This window comes from Stigmatopora argus, chromosome 2, assembly GCF_051989625.1.
Source record: "Stigmatopora argus isolate UIUO_Sarg chromosome 2, RoL_Sarg_1.0, whole genome shotgun sequence".
Taxonomy (NCBI): domain Eukaryota; kingdom Metazoa; phylum Chordata; class Actinopteri; order Syngnathiformes; family Syngnathidae; genus Stigmatopora; species Stigmatopora argus.
Window position 1 is genome coordinate 12,545,967 of NC_135388.1, and position 27,127 is coordinate 12,573,093.

General features: G+C 38.9%; 1 long non-coding RNA gene across 1 annotated transcript in view; it reads left to right on the top strand.

Moving 5' to 3' along the window:
* Window positions 1-27,127, top strand: part of LOC144090620 (uncharacterized) — a 129,749-nt gene that overhangs the window by 5,153 nt on the left and 97,469 nt on the right. The window contains exon 3 of the long non-coding RNA XR_013305461.1: window positions 18,904-19,056. This is a non-coding gene — a long non-coding RNA (uncharacterized LOC144090620). The remainder of the gene's footprint in view (window positions 1-18,903; window positions 19,057-27,127) is intronic.

Here is a 27,127-nt window from a genome sequence, read left to right on the forward strand (position 1 = left end):
TTATGTGAACTGATAGCTGTGACATATTTGCTATTAATTAATTAGCACAACCGTTCTATCTTAAATGTTTCCCTCAGTTGGGTACACGATGAGGACTTGGTTTGTGCTTAGTCCTCTTTTTCAAATACACCTCATTTTAATCCATGTCTAGAGGATATTTAAGTGCTACTTCCACCCAATCCCATCCACCCCATGACTCCCCAACTTTTATGCAGATAAGAGAGAATGCTTTTCCTACCCACAATTGGCGGGTGCCCAGTATGCAGGAGTTTATCTGGCATACTTGTCCCTCCCTCCATATTTCACTTCTGGTTGGGCTCTCTCTTACTGATAGCTTTATCACTGCAGAGGGGTCAGATGCTGACACCAGCATAAGGGCTGCTTAAATCGCTCTAAACAACATCTATCATGGACACTATAAAATAAACTTCACAGCATGCACAATACGGCGGCTGCTTGCAAAGAAATGCTCGTCTATCATAAGGCTGCTTGATTTTAGGAAGCGTTTTTTTGATGATACGTACCGTATTGAGTGGTGAAAAAGACTTTCTCCCTCCTAAGCAGTCTTTATGAGTAATTTTAGATTGCAAAGTGTTTGGGAAGTCTACCACTCAACAGTAAAAGTAGTAGTCATCTTTTAAGGTGACGGACTGCATGTTATTGATTTATCAGGAAAACTTCTTATTAAAAAACCTTTTTGCATTTACATAATTACTGATCATAAAGATTTTTTCCACACTCAAAAACATTAATATTATACTTAGTGGATAATGCATTTTTGTCAATAGAAAATTTCAGACACATAGTCTCCTGTGGAGACACACCATGTTATGTTCAGTTCATTGGCTTATTGTACTCCTTTCACTGAATTTTTTGGACTGTAAGTTTCACCTGACTATAATTCACATCAGTCAAAAAAAACATATATGAGCCTCATTTTGGGGGGAATTTTATATAAACAAACTCAAATTAAACATTGTACATTTAAATTCTAACAATTAAATGGAGGACAAAAGGCCAAATAGATATCTGTTAACAGATTTCACTTGGAATGCGCAGCCATGTATGATGACAATAAAGGCTTTTTGATTTGAATCCCTAGCAATTCCATTAAGATATTGATTTTCAGTTGCATTTCCGAACAACTCTGAATATAGAGGTCAACCCTATAGTGCCATTCTCGCAACAATGTAAGTCACACCCGATTATAATAATCAGGCCCAGGCGGACTATGAAATAAAGTATTTTTTATCATCTGGAAAATATGATAAGTACTTTTTAATTCCATCAACTATGATATAGTGAACAATTATATATTAGGTGGTGAGTCTTGTATTTTCAATGACATAAATCTTTAGACCTGCACTACATTAAAACAACAAAACAAAATATTGGTCTGTGATCGTTGTTGTTACTAAGTTATCGAGGTTACAGTTATTGAGTGAATGGGTTTGCAGACACAATCGAAGTATACCAAAGTGATTAAAGTTCACAGTGGCTCAGGAAATGGCAAAAGAAGAAGAGTGACGGTGTTAGATGGAATAAATGATCCGGAAAAGAGTAATTATTGTCTAAATCCATCCCCTAATTTCTTTAAAAGCCAATTGAGAAGTCAGAACAGCTCAATGCGCATCCACTAAACTTAACACTCTACTATGCCATACAATTTAATTATGAGGACATGATTCATTCACTGAGTGGTCACCCATTCGATGGGACCATTTATTGGCCTTGCCTATTCTATGCAACTCAAGTAGCCTCCTTGGTCAGTAATCACTGGACTGTACAAATGTAATTTAGATACTTGATTGAGGACGGTCTTGCTAATTAAGAGTTTTTGTTATGTATTACATGGTCATTTTGCCTGGCTATTCATCAGAAACGATGTGATGATTAGTCCTACAAAAAAAAGATCTGCTTTCGTACTGGAAATAAAGCATTGTGTTATTTTAAAACAAAAAGCAGCATTATTGTGCACATTTATGTAGTGAATATAATGATTAATGCTCTTGATATTTGCCTGTTCTTGTGGAGCTAAACAATTTCTGATTAATAACAAATATGCATCTATGCCAAAACCATTATTTTTATTATTTAATTATCTTTATTACTGTGGTGGTGTGGGGGGGGGGGGTATGTGATGCACGCACACATACATACACTCTCGCTCTCTCAGAGAATGTCTTAGAGCTATCAATCAATACCGAAGATGATCTTTATAAAAGCAGGACATTTCTTTCTGCTAACAGACTATGAGAATGGACATGGATAAAGACAATTTGTAGTTTGAGAACAACCCCCTCCTTGCCCTTTCTTTACCCACTGAATCCTGCTTTCCAACTGGCTGACATCACCTTATATGCTCCTTGTTCAGTGATATATTAATTTTTCTCTTCATGTTGACAGGTACAATTTAAGCCAATACAGAGAGCGGGAAATACTGACCATCCTAAAATTGTCACCAAAAGTCCATCCTTCTCCTGTCCATTAACCTTTAAAATGAATATTTACAAAATGAAGATATGAATCAATATATATATAATTGGGCGGCACAGTGGAGGAACTGTTAATGCGTCGGCCTCACAGTTCTCAGATTGAGGGTTCAATCCTAGGTTCGTACTTTCGAATAAGCAGTTCGGAATGAATGAATATTCTAAATCCAAATACTGTCCATAACAACTCTGATTCACAAACTAAAATAAATATCTGCTTATCTTCTAAGTGGCGATTTGTTCAACATCATTTGTTACTTTTAAAAGGGTAAGGCCACTGTAGACACAATAATCACAAATAGCACGGAAAAAAGGGAAACACAATGCATACTTTGAAGAAGAGTGAGAGAGAATTTGTCCCGCCACCACAGCTTTGATTCTATTTGCGGCTTTTAACAAATCTGATTAACCGAGGCATTTTAAGCAGACCTGGAAGAGGCTGAGTGAGGGATGGCGTAGAAAACGGGCCGCTTTCATTAAATCAGCAATCGATGCCAGTGGTCCTCTGAGAGCGCTGCGCACGAATAAAGGAATAAAACAAAATGAAATAAAGGAGCCATTTTGTGTTTATCTACACTGCTGAAGGGTTAAGTGCACTGTCGATGGAACATCACTTTACACAGTGGGAATTTTGCTGCCATTTCCCCTGATCATGTATGTCTGCCTGAGTAGTTTTCGAATACACTAGTGACAAGCTTATATGAATTACAAGATAACCATCCTTTTTTCCCCATCCATTACATGGAGGGGAAAATTTCAAGGCTCAGAACTCACATGATGATCTGGGTTGTCAAATCAGCAGCTAACTGCCAAATCCAATAGGTCAGCCATGCAAAACAAGTGGAAATTATGCAACACGTTCTCCGAAATTAACCTGAGGCGATGGCCTGAGGGGCCGCGGAGCGGGCCGTTTTTCCCCCCAACAGATAGAGCCAATCAAGCCTGCATTATAGCTCCATTAGATAAGGCTATTTGCCCCGGATGTTTGGCCAACGACTAACATGGTCTCACATCAGAGCCATGCATAAGCAATAAACATAATTAATTCCAGAATTAAGATTCAATATACAAGGTATCAAAAATAAATACCGATGGTAGAGCTGCGTTTGCAAGGTACATGTATTTTTAGGGGCGATATTGCGGTCAAGGTGGTCATAAAAGGTTACCGAGGGGTTGCCGATTCAGCCGAGCAGCACAATTGACAGATGCACCAGAGGACTGTGAAGTTCTGCCTAGTAATTCACCTGCTTCAGCACTTTTGCTGTGTAGGAGAAGAGGAGTAGAGGTGGTGATAACGGCGCTGATTAAACAATACACAAGTGGGTACAAAATTACCAAATCTCACAGGCTGTGCCTCTAAGGAGTCCGTACTGTATGTCGTAATGTGGCCGTTTCGTCTTTTGTTTCCAATGTCCCGTTACGCCGCTCTTTAACTTGTCCCTGTGTGCTCTTTTAAAGTACAAGGAATAACTTCCTTATTTTTGCTCCCGGCTCCCCCTACAGTTGGGGAGTTTAATTCAAAGCCACTGTTATACAGTGATGATTGTCCAGCGCCACAAACATTGCTCAAAGCCTGTGTGCAATCAGAAAGGTTTACAAGCTCTTCTAACTTCTTTGACCTTTTTAATTCAATATTTGGTGTCCCTGGCCTGGTGTCATAGTTAGCTGGGATAGGCTCCACAGCCTACGTCAACATATTGCTGTTAATTATTATTTTTAGAACTGATTTACTGTACTTTCATGCTTGTCACTAAAGGTATGATTTCCCCTCAGGGAGACATTGGAGGAAAATGATCTCCCGATTTATATGTGTGTCTAGGGAAATTTGCCGCAGGGGACAGGCGTCTGTAGATGTAGGAATCACTCTTTTAGTTCTGACAGGGATTTAGCTTTTGGCTCGTCAAATGACAAATGGAGCAAAGAATCATCATCTCACCGAGATGAAAAAGAAACAGATTCATCATATCATGTTCCTCAGTTTAATTTTTAAGCTTGCCTCATCCATTTTATTTAGAATACAATGCGTGGACTTAACAACAGTATCCTTCCTTTTCATCTTGTTGTAGTTATAATAAAGTAATTGTCTTCTATAGATCCCGTGCTGTAGATGCTAACACAAATGAAAAAGTGGTACCCTGATTAATACTCCATTCATGAAATAATAATTAAACAATCAGGACTGATGTCGCAACTGTAATACAGTGCTTTTCTGTCGAAAGAACAGATCTGAATTAGCCTAATTGGTTAAAGCAAAAGACAAGACCTATCTAATCTGCATGTCAGTGAGAAGAATGTTTTTTTAATGAATTGTAAAAGTAATCTTCTCATTTTTCTGATGTGTGATAGTGGGGAAATAGGAGATCATATCTTGGGGGCAGAACTGAGAGGCCGACGTGCTAACCCCTCGCTCACTGGGATGCCATACATAGTCATTTGCAATGCTGAAAGTTTGCAGTGAATAACTAGCCACGGAGAGGCTCTTTTGAAAACAAACAAGAAATCTCAACTTTCATAAAAAAGTTTTTAACATTATCATGAGGTGGTTTTTCAGGTGTTTTTCAGGATGAGACTTAGTGAGGGTTATTAGATGTTTTCGGAAAAAAAAATAGCTTCCATTTGAAATACGTGCAAGGACATATACTTTGCAGAAATTTTTTAAATTCTCATTTTTATAAAAAAATGGTAAAGGAAACGCAACTATTGATGCCGATAGTCATTAAACAAGTTTTAACTTGGGGCGCCAACAATGACCGATCAATACCAGCCCACCCAGTCAAAAATATATCACGTCTATTGCTGTAAATAGCAGTGATTGAGTTAATAGTTCTCCATTGAAGTTCTTGCTGCTCCTCATAATCTTAAGTGCATAGATTGTCAAAAAGCAATCCTTGAATCCAGAGTGTCCGTAATAATTGGTCAGCCAGCTGGGGCAGCAAATATTCAATTTTCTCCATACCTGTGGGCCTGATTGATGCATCTGATCTCATTGTGTGGACTGACAGTGTGGTTGGGCTTGAATGATGTAATGGAGAGGCGTTGGGATAAGACTGATAAGTAGAGTGGCTGCTTCACTAATAGATGGGCTTGGTTTTCATAGGATTCAGCTACATCTGGGAGCTCAGCACGTTAAATTTATCTGAAACGCTGCATTTATTTTTCTTACCAAGGTAAAAATGTTGGTTTCAGCTAATGGCTTTGGGCGCAAAAATGTTGGCTTCAGATGATGGCTTTGGGCGCTAACATCCAGCCATATTGGGCTTGCCCCTCTTGAGGCAGAAATGGTCTACACGCCCCCTTAAAATGGTCTGCCTAGTACTTTTAGTTTTACACTCCAATCTGTTGATCTATCCAATGAGGTTAAGTAATGAATCACAAAGGTTACTTGTTTTAAGTGCTTTAGTATATTGCTGTTTGATGAGAATACAGTGGGGGAAAAATCACATTACAGAGAAAAAAAGACCACTGTAGCTTTCTCGTGATTTAGCCTACCTAAGTGGTTGTTGTCCAATGATATTCTGTTGGGATCATCTTCTTTTCAGTTACTTCCCCTTTGTTCCTTATTATTTTAATGGCGCTGACTTTTCTCTGTCTTGTAGTAAAACAGAATATTGAGAAAATGGCATAAAGTACAGTGGCAAGTGCAAATATGGCTTTAACCCAAAAAGCACACTCGAAGATCATTTTGTGACCCTCTTGTACTTTTCAGCAATCGCATGTTGTTATTTGCCACAAATGTAATCTAAGGCTACATTCGCTCTGCATATCAATTCTCATTTCTTGCTCCAAATTTGAAACTTAGCATCTAATAATTTTATTTGGTATGAACAGTACAAATCCAATGTTTTCAAATCCAATGTGGGCATAGGGAACCACTTTGGGTCCTGCGTTGTGGACAGTGCTTCACTGGCTGTGGCTGCAGACGATGGGGGTGTTGATCTTTTTTCCCCCTGGGATGGCGGGGGTGGTTTCTAGCATGTCCGTCAAGTCCTGCGCAGAAGTCTTTTATCTTGCATGAATAACACACATGATGGAAAGGGCATAGGCATGACTAGGTGCCACTAAACACAGTAGAATGTCAACTGATTAATTCTCTGGTGATTTGTCCTAGTACTGGGTTCATTGCTTGCACATTCACTTTTACTCGGTCACACTTTTATCTGACTTATCTTAACTCCCCTCTCTTCATGGTATCCCTTATTAAGAGTTGACGGAGAGACAGCAATGCTACTTGTAATAGTTATCATATAAATATATATATATGGTATGTTTTGGGATTTTTGTCAACCTGACCTATTACCTGATCTATTGGAATGTAAGATGTGTATGTACCCCGAATGCACAACAATCAAATTTTACTATACTCAGTATTTTCTTTCAATGAGCACAAAATAAAAATCCATGTCATTATCTCAGGGAGCTTATGAAGACAAGCTGATGTCATGTGACAGCACAGCTGCTTAATATGAGAAGCAATTGCTCCAGCTGTGCACTAGATAGTTTTTAATTAGTGATATATCACACTGTTTGACATCTTTTGAAATGTTTCTTACCGTTCACATCAATAGTCAATAATTTAACAGTCCCAAATTGCATTGCATTTAAATAAAGTTTCATTTTCTGACCCGCTTATTGTCACCAGGGTAATGAGGGGTGCTGAAACCTATCCCAGCCAACTATAGGCACAAGGGGGACACACGCTGAATCGGTGGACAGCCAATCGCAGGGCACAAGGAGATGGACAACCATGCATATTCACACCCATACCTAGGGGCAATTTAGAATGTCCAATCAGCCTACCATGCACGTCTTCGGAATGTGGGAGGAAACTGGAGTACCCGGAGGAAACCCACACAGGCCCGGGGAGAACATACAAACTCCACACAGATAGATGGACATGACCTGGATTTGAACCCAAGACTCCAGATCTGTGAGGCCGACGCACTACCACTCGCACCACCGAGCCGCCCCATATATATATATATATATGTATATAAATTTGATTAAAATACAAAATTAAACCCAACACCCATCCCTTAATAAATATTTTTCAGATTTTATGTTTTCATTTATGGCCATAATTCCCCAAACACACTGTCTAATTTACCCACTATCTCCCTCTGTTGAATATTCTCAAAGAATGCAAATTAACTACTTAGTAACCACATCAATTGCCTACCCGACCTCTTATCAACCCCTTTATTTTGTTAGCAAAACACTCGTTAAAGAGTCCTGTAAAAATAAATAAATATATAAATAAATAAAAACAGGGCAAGCCTTCTAAGGTGGGGTATGTTATGGTTCGCTGTGGAACCAATTAGTACTCAATGCCCATCATCCTGGGGGACCAGTAAAAAAGAGCAGGAGGCCGGAGCTTAATACAATAACCAGGCACCATTTACATGCCTATGTTAGTATAATATTAATCAGGGATCCTGGTCAACCCAGCTCAAACTCATCATAAAGGCATCCTATTATGTATGTACAGTCAGAACATTTCATTATATGGGTCCAAAGGTGAAAACATTCCTTCCCAAAATTAAAAAAAACCTCTTGTTCTCATAAAATGACGTCCGAATGCTTCAATCTATTGTTTTATTCCTTCTCTCTTTTACATGGAAGATAGTGATTTGGTAGAACACCACATTAGAACATAATACACCACTTCATAGGAGTAAGGAGTTGTTGAGAGTATGCAATTGAAGGAGGGCAACCAAAATGACATTAATTTTAATGTCTGTCTCAATGTTTACAATTTCTTAGTTAGATTACCCAAAAACATTAGACTGTTTTTTAGACGCTGGATTTAGAATCACGTTTGCTGATGATGTCATGAATGAAACGAATGATGGCAGAATTGTTTCACAGAGGAACTTGTAGTGTTCAAAATGTCATTGAAACATAATAGCCACCATATCTTTTTAGTTCCTGTCCTGTGGCAAGAACACAATCCATAATTCAACATAATATGCAGGAGTGCACATAAAGGTTTTTGTTTGATTTTCACTGTTGTACCAGTGGTTGTTGCTTGGTAGTAATTTCAGGTCGAGCCAAGTTAGGCTACCACAATGATCATATGGAAATGCAACCAGATTCAACATAAAAAAAAAGAAAAAAGAAAAAGAAAATGTTGAATATCAAAGCATTACCTAGTTTGGCTTTTATTTTGAACTTTGCTCTAACACCATTCTTGTTGTGATGACTTATGTGAGGAATGAAATCTGTGGAATAAATGTGTGTCTCTGGATATGTCATTTATTCATACATTTTCAGAGTCCTTTTTCCTCGCAAAGATCGCAGGGTGCTGAAGCCTATCCCAGCCGACAAAGGACAGTATAGGCAGGTTACATCCTTGGTTGCCAGCCAATTAATTGCAGGGCATATGGAGGCAAATGTCTGTGTCTATCTTGACATAAATTAATGACACAATAACTTTATATGTTCTTATAAAAATGAAACCACCCAAGCAACAATTTCCGGTGTGAAAAATGAATTAATGAGTAGTAAATTGGTTGTATTGAAAAAGTAACATTAAAATTGACAGTCAAATTAATTTACTCCAATCTCAATCAAAATTCCTGAATAACTCTTGCTAATGTTACCTATACTTTCACAGTATGCTGAAGCATATACAGCCTATAGATACTATAACACCAAGAATAAAGTGTTTAAATGCAAGTAAGCAGTTTGGACGCTAAATGGTTGCTACAAACTGCTTTGGCAAGGAAGTGTGTTTTCCTCTCGCTCTCTCTCTGCTCCTGGCTTGTTAAAAAATAAATGAGAAACTAAATGGTTTCCCCTCAACTGTACATTCCCTTTTTCTACAACTTCGTTAGCTGCACCTGAACATTGCAAGTCACTCTCCATTCAAGGTAATCCTTTATTCTTTCCTGCTACTCCTTCAAATGCGCTACAGTTTCAAAGAGGAAACCATATGTGTTATTTCGGCCCTTTTCGAATGTCATATATTTATTTCGGTGGTAATCACTCATACACCAAGGCGAAAAAGTACTGACTGAGAGCAAGGAGATATTTTAAAACGTATGGATGATTAATTACCAGCAGCCACAGGAAAAAAATAACAAACACATAGACAACCAAAACGAGCGTTTCCTCCCCAGCAGAGGAATAAATGAAATTTGATTAAAAGGGAAACTGAACATTTTTTTGCCTCGTCAGCGGTTAGATCTCAGAGTGAAATGCAAAAATATCCAGCCCCTCCTTGAATATTGTAAAGTGTCCATCAGAGCTTGTGAAGGGGGCCGTTTTGCCAGGGTCATTTGCCAAAGGACACGAAGGAAAGTCATTACTGCTGTTCCCTTTACCTGTAACCTCCAATAAATGCATATTACACTGAGTGAGGGCCAGTCAATCAATTGCCACTGCACAATTACAATCTATCAACAAGGCTGTCAAGTACAGCAGATCCCCAGGCTGGAGTTGGTAATGATGAGTTCAAACACCTGAAACAGGTCTTTCAAGTCCCCTTTTACTTTGTGTGTGCATTTGTGTTGAGTGGACTGGAGGGATGGAGATGGGGGGAAGATGAAGATGACTCAAGTGAGTGGGAAACACTAGGGAAAGAAGATGAATATGAATACAAAAGGGAACCAATGTGGGCAACGTTCTTTTTCACCTTGTGTTTCACAAGATCTAAGGCCAGGGGTGGGAAAACTATTCCACAATGGGTCGCAGTGGGTCAGCACAAACATGCTAAAACAGTAAAATAACACAAACACTAAAATAAAAATAATTAGCTCAAGAGAGGCCAAATGCACATTAAGATTAAGATCTAAATTAAAAGTTGAAAAAACACAAAGATCATTTTAAGAAAGTTTCAATAACCCAAATGGCCCCTTGTATTATTTGTCAAGTTTATTATCTATACCTCTAATTTTCTTTTCTTTGTAATTTATAAATTACTAAGTGTTGGCAAAAATGGAGAAAGCTAGGCATGGCCAAGGTATTTCCCACCACTTTAGACATTTCAATTAAAAAAAATGAAAATAAAAATTAGATATTAGATACAAAATAACAACAAAAAATATACAAACTTAAAACACACAAACGTACATAACTACACTACTTATGTTACCCAAGACAACTTCTGGTTTCATTATAGACTAAAACACAACCTAAAAACATCGTCCAATCCTCACGTTTGAATGAATTGGACAGATATGTTTTAAATGCCAGACAATGAGTTAAATTCCACAAATTTTACTCACACCTTTTATGGGAGCTGATTAAAACATAAAGTAACTCAAAAGGTTCACATTAATTTGAGCCCTCCCTTATTTTAAAGGATGAAGATGTTAAGATCCAAAGACCTATCTTTGTATTGCATTTTCCTTCATTATGTGTAGTGAATATGGCCCTACAGGATATGCGTCTGTAGGGTGGAGGAGGAATTTTTCTTCCTTTGGAATAACAGCAGCCCACCTAATGTTGGCAAGTCTTCAAGAAAACTCCAGTCCATTTGTAAATCTTCCCTTCCTGTCCCAAAACCACAAGAACATATCAGACAGCCCTCTGTACGCCCCTACTTTGAAACCCAGCCCTGTAAATTCCCTAGTTAGTTTTTGCAATGACCCAAACTACGTAGGATAGCAATGCTAAACAAATAAATGTCTGGCCCATGCCATGGGTGGGGGTATAAGGCTTCAGGAAATGGTTTACTTTGGGGTCTGAGTGCTTCCAGGTTGTCTTTGCCTGTGATGGATCAGTGAGTGTTGGAATGTGTAAATGGCGATGTGAAGTGTGGCTCTGATTTCTGATGGATTAATAGGCCATACCACCGCATCCACATGGCTTCAATCACTGCAGCTCGACGCAATCTACAGTATATCACTTCAATGAGCCACACCCATGCATTAAAGGTTGGAAGTTGACCATAACATGGTCGATGTCGTCCACCTTTTCTCCATAGGATTTGTGTTTAGTTGTTTTACTAAATAAGACATACAGCCCTTGGAATTTCCTTCCAATACACTGTAAGCCCCTTCTGAATTTGATTTGTGAGGTGGGCTCACGAACAGTGGGTGTAAGGTTTAGGGACTTGGAGGTTGCATGTCAAAATCAGATCCACGCAATATAAGAAACGCGTTGGTAAACAATAAATTGTTAAACCTGAAGGCTTATTGTTTGACTTTGTGTTTTTTTTAGTTTAGATGTTAGATCGTCAAATGCTACATTACAAAGAACATCAACTTTTAACAATACAGTGGTACCTCTACATACGAGCACCTCTACATACGAGCACCTCTACGTACAAGCATTTCAAAATACGAGGAAAATTTCGAGCAAATAATTATCTCTAGATAGGAGAAACATTTCGAGACGCGAGAAAGCCAGGTGGCCAAGACATGAGAGGCTGTTTATCATTGTAGCGCACTGTCTTTTTTGCCGCATCTCTTTCGTGTATAACAGATATCTACAAGCACTGGGCGGAGCGTTGCCTTTTTTTCAGTGTTTTTTTCCATCTCTCAGCGCGAATGCCGGAGCGATTGCTAATACGAGCAGTATAATATATTACTTCTCGTTGGCTGGTCATAAGAACATCAGGGGCACTGGCTCTCTCCCCCGCAACTCCTCGTGTAATATCTCTGGTCGCAACTACCTTTTTGTAACGTCTCTGCGAGCACTGAGCGGAGCGTTGCATTTTTTCAGTGTTTTTTCCCCCCTTTAGCCTGTTAGCTCCCGTTGGCGGAGCGATTGCTAATTCAAGACTACTTCTCGTTGGCAAGTGGTCGTGCGTTATCCTATTGTGAAGACATTTGTGTGCATCATTTTCGGAATATTTTGAAGGGAATACAACAGCAAACAGCCCATCGATAGCGAACGTGAGTGTGGAGGGGGGGGCAAACAGCTACCGGGAGAAGGTATAAAAATGTAAAACAAAATTAGAATTAAGTTTAGTGTACGGTTAGATTAAATTTATTTTTGAGTATGTCTGCATCGTAATCCAAGTTCATTTAAATTTGTTTATGTTATATTACGATTCACCGGTGCAAAAAGTTTCCCCCGTTCGCCCCCGCGCCTCCTTCTAAGTTCCTCTCTCTACTCTCCGCGATATCCGTCTAATTTTAGTTCTATTAAACACATTTTTGTCATATTAAACCACTAGTTATCTGTTACTTTGTCAATAGATGGCGATTAGAAGAAATAAAACATTTTTTTCCAATCCAATATCCTGTTTTTGGTGTTTTTTCATAGGGTTGGAACGAATTAATTTGTTTTTAGTTCATTTCAATGGGAAATGTTCGTTCGAGTTACGAGAATATCGACATACGAGCTTAGTCCCGGAATGAATTAAGCTCGTATGTAGAGGTACCACTGTGTAAACAATGCATAAACTCGTTAACATTTGTACAATTATAAAAAAAAACATGTCTCAAAAAATCAAATGACTGGTCGCCAGTCAGCCGTAGGGCACATAGAGAGACAGATGACCATTCACACTCACAATCATAACGCCACCAGCGGGACTCGAGTACCCATCTTTCCAGATCGAAGTCAGCCCACCACCACACCATCAGGCGGCTGTATAATAAAATGAAAAGTATCATTGTAAGTATTTTAAAACTTTACTCCAGCTTCTCCACTGTGCAGTCTGGATGCCCATAACACTGGGAATTTGTTTTTGGTTTCTCTCAGAGGGATAATTTGACTGAGAAACCATATACATGTCATCATCATATTAGCAAAACCAGTCTGGATATGTTACACATGACATAAATTGTAAACTGCTCCATGTGTGCACACCGTACATGAATGACTCTGTGTGGCTTTATTCTGCATTGGTAATATCATGCGTGTTCTTTTTTAATACTTTATGAGGATGTGAATTAGCATACATATATATTGTTGTCGTTGATCAGCCATGATCTGCCTTATGATTCAAGCGAAAGAGAGAAAAAAAATCATCCAGTGTACAAATTAATCCATATTTTATTGTCATTGCTCAGACGGTGAGGAGTAGATTAAAAACAACATGTTTGGAACAGGTTCATGAATCAATTATATTAAAGGAAAGATTAGTTTGCCTCTGAGATTAATTGAGTACCATTGCTGATTCAAATACATGTAGGAAGTTGCTGCTTGGGGAGGAGGGCAGGCAAACTGCCCTGGTCGCTCACATATCATCTATTTTCGGAATGAAGACAATATCATGCTTGTAGGCAGCAGGTAATCTGGGTCACACTTTTATTGCTGTCAGTTTACGTCCTTGCATGGAAAAAAAGCAATCAGTTATATATGAACAAATCTATGAATGCAACCATTAATCCCCAGTCCTATTGAGCAAGGTCACTTTACTCTCATTCTGGTTTGGTTAACAATACAGTCACTATAGAGCTTTCCAGCATTCAAAGTTCGTGGGGTAAAATGAACATGCGCCTTGAACCAAACTCAAGTTCAAATGTTGAAGGCGCATAAACATCAGAAAAGTCCATAGTTTGCTTCCTTTGGTTAGGACCAAAATTCATTGTGTGCAACTAACTACCAATCATTGAACAAAACGGTCTGGTCGGGGAAACATGGTAAAATATGGAAATAAACCATCACTGAGCTCCAGCTTGCAGCTCATATTGATATGGCTCATCCAACTACAAGCGTTTGCGAGAAATTTTGTGAATCAGAAGGTATTAATGCAACGTCAATTTTATGTGTAGATATCTTGAAGACATTACATCTCATCGCTCCATGTCTAACGCTGACTCATGTGAGCTGACATACTGCTAATCAAATAACATTTCCTATAAAGCCAGTGACTACGGACGTCTGTTACGTGCAAATAGGTGTGTGATTTCAGCTTTGGTCCAAACCACTGTGTGGTCCTTTTCACACATAAATCGAACTGCCACACATTCTGCTTGGAAGCGAACCGAGACCACGGCTCCAGCAAGGTCGAGGTCCGGCTGTTTTGTCTTCACCAGAGTTCACTAGTTTCTATTCACACCAGCCCAAAAGGTGCGCACCACACTTTCAGGTTTGGTCTGGGCCAAAAAAGCCAGAAGTGAACACGCCTTTTCTTTCGTTCGTTAAACAGAGCTGTTCAAACATTTTCCTTTGAAGGACACAAATTAACTACTGGCCGGACTTTGGACAGTTCCAAAACTCTTCGGAGTTTTCACATGAGGCGCCTGCGATCCCTTCGGTTTGCTGTTTGTGTTGAGTCATTGTTTGCTATTTCAACAATGACTGCAGCAGTGCTGCAATCAGAGCCTATATTTTAATTGTTATGACAGCTGCTTTAGGAGATGAGCCAACTTAATCATCCAATGCAAGCTAAACCACTGGCTCTGTCTTCTTGAGAATTCAAGGCAACTTAACTTTAGAGGCCAGATTCAACTACAAACATTGGAAAGGTTTGTCAGCTTCACTTAAAGCCTGTGCACACAGTGACCCACACACATTGAAACATGCACATATCCATCCCACTCTCTTCCAAACCTACCCAAAATAAACCTGCTCTAACACCTCTCTGGGGGACTTGTCGGTTGGCAGCGTACGGACCACACACAGACATGCACACACACATATACGTGGACACACACCTACAAGCTCCACCAAACACAAGCAGCCATACACGTGGACCCACTCTAATTTAATATCTATAACAACATAACCTTGAAGGATAAAATGCAGGACTCATTTAAATGCTAATTTGTTTGTTAACATAACATCAAGATTCTATGTGGGACAGGTTACGGAACTAGGCTGTCACTTGATATGTATATTTTATTCAGCTTTGCTATTTTTATTGGGACTTTGATTATGATAATATAAAACACTAAATAAAACATTAATATAGACAGGAAGGACTTGAGCAACATCTCTTATGCATTCAGGTGCTTATTACCAGCAAGGAAATAAGAATGACGGCACCGCTGTGGATGTGACAATACCGAGACTGATGGGCCAAATCATATTTATTTGTTTGCTACCCAATACACTTTAACCTTAAAGTCACAGCTCACTTCTAACAACTTCACGACTTTCTGCACCACAATTTGTCATGTTGTTGATAAGTAAAATAACTAAATCCAGACATTTTCGAGCTAGTGTAATTTTAGAATTTGGGATTAATTTGCTTCATTAACTTTCTAAACAAAGAAATACAAAGTGAATGTCATATCCGAGCTTCTGAGTCGATGTTTTCAGATATTGTTTTCAGCATGTATGTCTTGCTGTAAAATATTGTATGGGGAACTAAACTAATGAAAAAAACACAGGTTGTAGTTTTTTTTCTTACTTCAAATTGAGATCTACTTTATTGTCTCAAAATGAAACCAGTGTATCACAGTCTCATAGTGAGTTACGGGGTTCTGTAATCTCTGGTGGCACAAATGATCAATTTGAGAGTTGCCTGTGTGCTTCCTATTAAGTGTTAGTTCAACCCTCAGTCTGTTTCACCATTTGTCTGGTGATATAGAAAGCTCAAAGGACATGAGCATTTGGTGTGCCTCCATCAATGGCTGTAAGAAACTACCCTATGAGACTGACCTCATAGACTGACAATATTCTTCCATTATAGAATGTATACAACTGTGAATAACACGATCTTTAGCTTGCAACTTTGCAGTCACTTAAAGGTGAAAGAGTAGAGCCCAGTCATTACCAGTGCTATGATTTTTAAAATATGTTTGGTTTTAAAATGGAAAGCATGTCCCAAATGTTTATATTTAAAGTGATTCTTTCATGTTAAAAAGCCAAATAGCTCTTGAGCACCTCATTAACTGTTATTCTTTTTCCCGTTTGGTGACCAATTTATGTCATATATAAATGATAAAATACATTGTGAATCCGCTTTTTGGGCATGAATGGTTGAGTTTATGTCATGAATCAAGACTCCACGTAAAAATACACATGAATAATGATCGAATATCATCTGTTTAATCTTCCCATTTTTTCGATGTAATCAAATGAATATGAAATGTGCCACACTTCATCATTGTCATTATTAAAATAAGACATTGTGATATTAAAGTTTTTCAGTTTTTTTCAATAGCTTAGTATGTTTTTGATCAGTAGCATTTGCAGTTAACACAGCTTGGACGTACTCTTGAGTAAAAACTTAGCATTGACAATGGCTTTACTTGTAAACCTTTTACAGTTATACACAATTCATTCATTCATTCATTCATTCATTTTCCATAGTGATTTCCACAAAATTCAATGCAGTAGCATACAGTTTTGAAGTCTAAAATTCATTGAGAAAATAATTCAATACAGCAGGATACATTTTGGAATTCTAATAGGTAAATTTAAAATAAAACAAAACAGTGAAGACAGTCCAAAATGCTTGATCTAATGAGGGTTGCATGAAATGGGGTTATACTGTAAGTAAGGCATATTAGCAACAGGATAAATGCTTTACAGGTAGCAAAATAGAGCAAAAAAGGGACAGAGAGGGAGAGAGGCCGAGAGAGAGAGAGAGAGAGAGAGAGAGAGAGAGAGAGAGAGGTGGCGCCTGGCAGGGCATTTTTCCTCATTACCAATGCCTTCCTTCAGAATCGGATCCATTTTATTTGGCAGAGGTTCCCCCCGCGGGCTTTGAACTGGCTGTGCAATATGGACAAGTGTTCTGGCAACCACGAGGCAGCATGATTTTTGTATGACTTACCACAGCTCATCAAAGAGACATCAACCATAAAAGCAGAGTCCACCCAACCACAGAAACACTGAGGCCCGTTTGCTTCATCTGTCACCGGAGGCTCGGTTGATTCAGCAACAGTGCTCCTGTGTTTCTTGGCCCGTGGTAGTCATTTTGTGTTATTTGGGTGTTTAAACGTGCAAACGTGTGTTTATGGATGTGTGAATGCTGGTGTACATTAAGATACATATGGATGGTTATTTTTATGTGAATGTGTGTGGTCCAACTTGCACGTGCCCACCCTTACGCTTGCGTGTTTGGACGACTTTTAGTACCACATGGCACTTGCTATAATGCTCTTGTACCCAAAACAGGTTATACGCTAGTTTCCTTTCTGAATGAATGGTCCCCCTTCACAAGATGTGGATGGCTAAGTGAGCTGCGTGGATGAGCCTCCTCTTGAGGCAAGCCATGCGTCAATGTCGGCGGCGATACGCTAAACCATATGTCTGCTTGTGGGTCTCTTATACTGAAGACTTTGCCTCGTCACAGTGGAAGAACATTTTCATCATTGCGCATTAGGAGGCTCCTTGTGCATCATAGCATACAATGGGAGTAAAAGGGCGGGTGGGAGGCTTTCCACACAAGCTGTTGCCATTTATCATGACTGAATTGTTAAGTTAGGTTGCAGGATGAAGGGTCTGAACTGAGAGAACAGTGATGTATTGAAGTCATTTTGCCCTCTGGCTCTAGCTTAGTTCATTAGTCCAGTTAGGAATGAGTAGTGAGGCAATAGTTACTAAAACATTGGTATTCAAGCAAAATCAAGCATGAAAATGCCCACCTTGCCCCTTTTGTCCCTCTCACCTTAATATCAGAGTGCATCTCCATTTACATCACTTGCAATGTCTTTGTTATCTTTTCAAATTTGCACATGCCTAACAACCCCTCAGTGAAAGAGATATTATGGGCGTCACTGCTTGCTAGATAATTGTCGTTTAATTTGGCAATTTTTGTTCAACTTTGAGGCGGCCCGGCGGTTGAATGGTTAGCGTGTCAGCCTCACAGCTCTGGAGTCCTGGGTTCAAATCCAGGTCAGTCCACCTGTGTGGAGTTTACATGTTCTCCCTGGGCCTGCGTGGGTTTCCTCTGGGTATTCCAGTTTCCTGTTATTTAGTGAATGAAAATAGTATTTTATCTTTTAAAAGCACAAGGCAGAATGTAACAAAAAATAAATAAATAAGTGACTGGACTATATTCCAGTCTTTATTGTGCCTTTTCAGTGGCAAAATAGTTATTATAGTACAGGGATCTAACATGATCTAACTGCTTTGATATGTGACAGGTCACAAACAGATTTTTCTCGTGAATAGGGATTTTAGTAAATCAACATTGGATCAATGTAGAGCTCTTTTTTTTCCTCAAAAGGTTTTAGTTTTTCCAGTTTAGTATACTGATGTAATGTAATATTTGAGTGGCTGGCAAAGATCAAGGCAAGGATTGAGGGGATGACAGTTTATCGTGGTGACATTGTTGACTTTATGCGCACAGTCACACTCAAGCGTACAGTGGGAATACATTGGTTCCCGCACATGTTCATGCATGAATGCATTGAGCATGGGAGCGCACACGTGTTTCCAATGGAGCAGACAGGTTCGACTATAATGGTAAGTGGCAGGAATAGGGTTAGGTTCCCTAAAGATCCTGCTGTGCCGTAGTGTGTGATGGGTTTAGTAGTGGGTCCGAGAATGTGCATGGGACTATTTACACATGGCTAAGCCGGTGCTAGAGTGTGTTGAGATTTGGTTGTTTTCACAGGGATGTGGATGGAAGGAGCTGGACCCACCCGAAGTTGTGAACAGAGGGCCGATTGTGAAGTGGACACAGAGGACTGGAAGGCCTGCAGTCAGCTCTACTGAGTATTTCCCTTTGAGCCACAGCGTGACAGGTGGCAGAGAGACTGCTGTCATGGTACGTCAATGTATGACACAAATAAATTGTAATACATTTTAAAATCCCTCGAAAGTGAATTTAGAGATTCATTTCTTAACACATGCTGAAAATACCGGTAAGATATAGCAGAAAAGTATTTATTACCTTTTCTGATAATTCGTGATTCAGCACAGTTATATTTGATAGGCCGTTGAGTGGGGTTGACTTCATTGCATTCATTGGATGCGGCCAGCACATAATAGCATGTTCGTTTTTTTCATTTTTCAGTATTTAAGTATGCATTTACTTTTAGCAGCCTGTTAACAACCCTCTTTCCTGTGTTGAATCAAATAAGTCATTAGTCATGATCTTAATTATACATAATCAATGAGAAAACGTAGTTTGCTGTTGTGCTAAAGCAACATAAATGTAAATTGTTTTTGGCACGAGTTAAATCATCTTTATAGCCACAGTGTAAATGATAACTAAAAGGAGGTGTACAGTATGTATCAAGTGAGACAATTACATCTGTCCCTCACACATCTCAGGGTTAGCGTGCAATTTCCAAGTTCTAAATCCAGAAGTGCTACCAGGGGACACATTGGGTAGGTGATGAGGTTAAAGCTTCATTCGGTCTATGACCTGACGAGGGAGGGAAAAGCAACAAACCTGAGAGTGACCGGTGCCTGTGTGCAAATCCAGGGAAGCCCCAAAGTCCCCAAAGTGTCAGAACCAACTGCACTCACTTCTGTCAAAACCTCAAAGTGTTATTGAGCTTGCAGGCCTGCAAGGCCCAGCTGGAAATATTGTTGAATGTTAAATACAAGACGCAAAATCACCACATGAAGCCAAAAATCACATCCCTGATTGTACTAGTTCAAGGATGCAACTGGCAAATAGATGAGGAAAAGAAGCAAACTGAAAAATTATACAACACTTCACATTCCTTGGGGGAGAATGTCTGCTTAAATTGATAGATGAATTCTGACCTCACACCAAATCATCTCCATATACTTTAATGTTGCAATAACGTTAACTTTGTTCTCCACAGTATTTTTTACAAATTGATTAGAATGTATCTGTTTTCACAATTTTAATCTGGCGTATTAAAAAGTAATGCTTCATTCATGCCAACTTCCATGATATGGTGAAAACAGAAAGCCAAGACAGGGAAATCACAAAAGGGTAGTTTACGAGCTTTCTTTATATATGTAGGCAGGGGGAATTTTGTGTTCCAGGAAGGTAGCAAGTGGCAGCAGAAGTGGGATTACCCCAAAAATAAAAAGGACATAATCCCAGAGGGTTGAGTACCTTAAGGCCAAAAGTATCCGGCAAGGGGGGTGTAGATCAGGACCTGAGGACAAAAACAAGAGGTACAGAGCCAAATTGATCGAGCGACATAGTGGTCCGTTCACTGAAGCTTTTAAAGGTATGTGAAGATTGCTCTTAGCTGTGGTTGCTCCATCCACCTGACTTTCAATCAAACAGAATCCCTTCCACCTGCCTCAGGAGAATACTAAAATAATCTTCTTTAGCATCTAAACAGTCTTTGTATCAACAACTCCTCTAGATAAGGAAAGATTCCCCTATCCCAACACATTTTAATCATAACCAAACCAATTATTTTTCCCAGTTGAGTAGATTGACACATTTATCAACCTGACATACTGAATACTAAAAATTCAGTAATATGGGCAGTGCCTTTTCTTTATTACCTTGTTTGTGAAATCACATATGACCTGTCATTCCTTTTTTTGTTATTGTTGTTGCAAACTTCATCACTGCAACAATTTGGTGCAGCGTTGAGGACGTCACTAAAGACAAATGAAGCAAAGCATTTAGGAGGCCATACTGTTCAGTACCGAGTTAAAGAGAAAGTGTTACTGACAGCAGGACATTACACACCGATTCCCCTGGTCGCCCCCCTGCATTCATAAATATCTCCCTCCCTGCTTCTCCTAATTACCTAGCATGAGCATGGGTCTTTCCACTTCCCTCTCACACATAATAGAAACTGCTTTTTAATATCCAGGCATCATAAAATGTCATGCTGACTTAACAGACATGAGGAGCAGAAGGAGCAATAACAGAATGGGAGGCAGGGTAGGCAGAAGGAGGGGCTGAGAAGGGCGTTGCGAAGAAGTAGGGATGGGTCGGCTCTGTTCAGACTTTGGTTTAATCCTTATGTCTTCTACAATTGTTCACCATTTCTTTCCATGTACCTTCAATTTGGATACAAACAGATGGATGCAAACAGCAATGTTTGCCCCAGGGCATTTTAGTAATTGTAGTTAAATGTGCGCAGACTCCTTTTACTAAACATTTACAGACCGTAGTAGCAGATTCTTGCCAAATGTTGCATTTATAGGCAACATTCATATATCTTTACTTCCAGAATTATTTCATTTTTCATTTAAAAACTATTCTTTTATTCAGCTAAGGAAATGGAGGGTGAATTCTTGGTGTGGTACTGAACTGACAACCCACAGCTTATTAGAATACAAGTATATACACAGCAAACTGGACAGTGTAATATACTGTAGTTACATAATATTGTACATTGGTGCTAAGTAATACAGGAATGGGGCATGGTGGGTGAATGACTAGTGCAACACCTCACAGTTTTGGTATCAAACATTCAATTCCAGGCCCTTCCTGTGTGTAGTTTGCATGTTTTCCTTGTGCTTGCGTGGGCTTTCTCCAGATATTTAAGTTTCCTCCCAAGGTGGATGCACCTGGAACACAATTTTGTTATACTTGTTACAATGACAAATAGTTATTCCATATCCCAAAAACATGCATGCTGGACTGACCGAACATTTAAAATTCTCCTTAGTTGTGATTGCGAGTGTGAAAGTTTGTTTTGTGAATTAGTCACTTGTGATTTGGCTGGCAACCAATTTAGGTATTATCCCATCATGCACAATATCAGGCTCCGGCACCTCTTTGACTTTTTGAGGATAAGTGGTATGGATAACGACTGACATAATGCATCATAGCAGCAGGTGAATAATTATCCAAAACATGGTGAGTTGGGATAGTACCCAACTAACTTGGGTTACTTTATGGAAAAGAAGTACAGAAACTTCACTCTTTTGCTTCCATTTATGGCAATAAACATTCAATACATTTTGACTGAGAGGGCTGACAAATCATTCAATAATTGATAGTGATCACACCTACACAGTTATTATGGATTGGATGTCTATCGCCATCAATGGAACCCAATATGTTATGTATGTGATCAGATGTTCTGAGAAGTATGGCATTTACTGCCTTGAATATTGTTTCTTTCCCAAATAGTTAGCTCTCTTTATTTACTCCATTGTCTTCCTCTAAAAACACACCTACTGAACGTTTGTTTTAGCGTTGTAATACGGACCACATTTGTTGACTTTATCGTTTTGTTAACATCTGTTAATAGCTTGCCATCAGTCAACAGCACCATTAGTCAACCGGGAACCATCAGAGCTCACCAGGAGCCAAAAAGAGACATATGAGCACAGCTTGTCTTGAGGAGGGCACACATACAGTACAGAGCAAAAATCCATAACATTTTGGAGACAAAAATCCAGATTAAAAAACAATTTGCTTAACATTGGAATTAATTGTTGTTGTTGTCCTATGTAATCTTTAGATCACTCCCCACATTTTTGTGTCCTATGTAATGTTTTAGATCATTTCCCATGCACTGAAATAGGAGATAGGGGACTTTGGCAAGGATATGGGCATTTACATGTAAAATTTGAGTCTTCTCACGAAAAATTTAACCTATGAAACCACTTCTGTTGAAATATTTTTTTAAGTAGAGGTACCACTTTGAAGACAGCAACTTTCCCATCTTCTTTTCTTTTTTTTCCCAATGTATTTCCCCTCCTCACCATTTGATTCATGAACCTTCTGGCGCAACCAAAAAAGAGGATAAAAAGGGTGTAACTGCATTCATTTCAACTTTCTCTCCATGTCCCATGTTATGAGTTTTGTACTTAATTCAAGCTTGTAGCTTTTGCTGATTTTTATCTAGACCCGAGAGCTAACCTCTACTTAGCACAACCACTTTATCGGCACTGCCATCTACTCACAGGGCACATGCTGTTAATTCCAAAAACTACTGCTTTCAACAATGTGGTTGGACTTTCATTCAAAGTTCAAACTTGGTTTGCACTTTTCTGTGCACTATTCTAATTTCAACCTTTTTGCTATGTTGTGATTGTTGGCTGAATGCCTCAAAACTGTCTCCATAGAGCCACATTTCAATAGACAGCGTTTGATGGATATGTTGTATTTATTCACCATGGTATATATCAAGCAGTGAGAATATGACTTATTTTGGGCCATTATGGATTCATGACCTGGGATAGTCTCCATCTGGGAAGTTTGAATTAATGTGTCACAGTGGGAAGTGACAGTGGATGAAGGGTTTTAGAAATGGTACCTATCACAGAGAAGATAATGCTAACAAAACTATTCTTGAACCCATGTATTTTTTTTAGTTTTAGATTTATGTTAAGATACAAAATAATAGCTGGCATAAATGGAACCACCACTTTTGCAATTCAGTCTTACAAGCATTAATATCCTTCAATAATATTTCACGTTATTTGACTCCTCGAGCAAAGGATAAATATCGCCTGTGTATTTTGCTCCTTGTGCTCATGTTTGTTTACGAGATTCTGGGTTGTCTGGCAAAGATTCTTTTTGGCAGAATTTTGTCGTTTGCTTTTACAACTAATAGAGAGCATAAAATAGAATTGAAATTACTGGCTTCAGTATGAGCCAAGGTCCCAAGTAATAACTCCCCTTAATCATACTCCATTTGTTAGTTTGTGGCTGGGACCGGCTTCCAGGTGCGTGACCCGATTTTCCTGCTGGGTAGGTGGTCCTGTGGAGGCATGGGACCGTTTATCATAGCACAGAAGTCGATTAGTGGGAAAGGCCTAAAAGGTAATGTATGCATATATGTACTTATAAGAGTACTTTTATTTTTGATGCAAAGTGATAAAATTACAGTTGGGTCTTTTTTCTCACTCTCGTTTACTGAAAGGAGTTCTTTCAAGCCGTGCTATTTTTTTTAAATGATATTAAGTATGATGACCATCCCACAATTAGTCAATGTGAAAATATCAAAATCCCTCCATGCTCCTTTTACCTTTTCAGAAAGAATCCAACAAACATGGTGACACCCATACTAACAGTTGGATAGATATACTGGCATACTACAGATTATAAGTCCTTTTTTTCCAAGTAGGAGAGTTTGCATAGGCTTTGAAAACTGCAGTAATAAAACGTTTTCTAAAAAAATCTAATCTGAATGTCACAGATATTAGTAACTATTGGCCAATACCAAATCTGGCATTCCTGGGAAAAATTAGCATTTTTTTTTAGCCCTACAAAGCATCTCGATCAGACCTGGGCAATTAATTCCACAAAGGGCTGCAGTGGGTGCAGGTTTTCGTTCCAACCCCTAATAGGAAACCTTTCCACCAAATCTGGTATGTTACATATACAATCAGTGGATTTCAGTCAGGTGCTTCTTATTTCAGCAGAAATCTAATTGGTTAAACTGTCTGTGTTGGATCGGTTGGAACAAAATCCTGCACCCACACCGGCCCTCGAGGACTGAATTGCCCACCTCTGATCCAGATCTATATTTATTTTATGAATAGTTACTTTTAAAACCAGGGATGGAGGTCATGTGTTCACCAGGCAGTTTGTTTGGCTATACCAAAAACTTGGAATGTTCCACAGAGTGAATAAACTCCCCCCGAGGTTTGATTCCACAGCCTATCACTCAGCCATGAGAGATTAGCTATGATCCACAGTTGAGGAAACATCACAGACCTTTACAGGTTTGATCCATTAAAGAAAAATGAAAAGCTTTCCCATGAGTAGGTCACACCACCCCATCCCCCTTTCCCTAGCTACCCCCATGTCTATATCCTAGCATACAGTGTTTTGTCTGGCAGTAATATTATTTAAGGGATATTACATTGCTTATTGTGTGACAGGCTTAGTACAGGGAGGTAGAAGAAGAAAAGTTGTAGATCCTGAATAGAGTCTCTGTGCCCCCTGTTAGCGGGTAAGAGATTTGTTTTTGTATTATGTTGTACAATCATATCTATTTCCATTCCGTGCAGTCGTTTTGTTTGAGCTGCTAACAAGACTTTGGTTTGACAGTAAATCAACTCTTGTGCAGATGGTGCTTGTGTGATGTAGATTTGGGGGCTTAGTGACAGTTTGCTTTGAGGATTTTGGCAAAGGTCACACTATATGCAGCTCCCTGTTGGAAGTAACATGTTGAACTGCCATGTGATACAATCGGGTAGTAAAAAGATTAGGTCTGGCATTGACTAAACGTCCTTTGAGACCACAGAACTACTATCGTTTTATTTACCTTACTGCTCCTGTCTCTGTTGTAGTTTGAGCTGTTCTCTGCCATGGTTTCCCAGGAATTCTTAGGTAAAAGCATGGAAAGTAAACAACCTATGAATTACACAAAATTTAATAAAGATGAGGTTTGAATTTTCCATCTTTGACAAGGAAAAGGGAGTAGTTAAATTGGAATTTTCACTCTGAAACAAATTGACTGTGTGTTTGTCAAAAGTACATATGGACACAAAGAGTTACTAAAAAAGCAATACAAACCAGCATTTTCAAACATGTACACAAGAATTCAGTGGAAGTTGTATTAGCTAATGGAAAGTCCATTGAACAATAAAAAAGCTATACATTTAAATAAATTTACTTCAAGCCTTGACAATGAAAGACACAGATCACAGGCACTTGAACCAAATACCGGGTTTGTTGACCAAGTGCTGAGACATATTTAGTTTTCACATAAAAGCATATTCCGGCAGATTGTAAAAAAAAGGCTAATTATTAAAAAAATGTAAACAAAGTAAATTCATTTTTTATGTCCAAATTTCATTTCACATTTTGTGCGTTAATGAAGATGCCATATTTTGGGTTTTCTACACTCATCCATCATCTGGCTCCTTGCTATGTGTCATTTTCGCTGTTTTACGAAACTTGCGATGGAAGGTATAACATAAGGGAAATATCCTCATATCCTCATGCCATAGGAAGCTTTTTGGGTCAAAAAAGAATCTTTCAACTAGTCATATTTAAATATATATTCCACTGTCTTTTAAATGCAAAAGAGCTTGTTATTTCTGGGGGATGTTTAAGTCCTCAGTGCCTGACAAATGAATAAGGATTGGCAACATATTAAAGTATCTTTTTATTTTGTGAAATACATTCTTGGAAAATGTCCAATTTGCACAGGCAGAGGGCAGGGTTTTCATTCACTTCCAGCACTTTTCCTTAAAAGTCAGCCTCAAATGTAATGTGAAAGCCAGATGCTATTGGTTTGACTCACACACAAATGCAGATCGACTCTGGTCCAACAGCCTTGCTTATTGCTCAAGTCAAACACAATCAAAATGACTTTAAACTAAATCTGGGCTGGAGTGTAATGAAGTGTTGAGCTGGGCATGGAGGGTGTGATAATTATCTCCACTTATGTGGCTCACTGGCTTGTTTGAGGCTGTCAGACATCGTCAAGTGACCTTTTTCCCTCACTTCCAATAAGTTTCGCTGCCTGAACCACACTTTTCTCGCGTATATTTGCAGTTGAATATACATTGAGGCATATTTTTTGTTTCGGGATGAAATGTGTACCCTACAAAAATGTATATGTCTTGAAATAAGAGAGAGAGAGGCGTTGTGAAAACAAATATTCCCAAATTTTCAGTGGGGCAAAGATTATTAATAGTTATTCAGCATCTCGTGTACTCTCATCTTTTCACCTTGATCCCAGTGAATGCTGATGAGCAGTCATGGATCCCACCTGAAGCACTAATTGATTGTTTTTGCATGAGAAAGTGGCTTTTGCCTTCTCACATAGGTCATTCAGTCAGTCAATCAATCCATCAGGTTTATACTGAGATAGGCCTTTCCCCTCATAATATATTTTGATTGTACAATAGTTACTACACTTGGATAAATATTGCCTATTCATGGTTGACCTCTATGAAAATATTGTTGTTTTTGTAAAGCCTCCTATTGTGCACTCAGTGTGACAATGACGAGAAAATGATTAGTTGGGTGT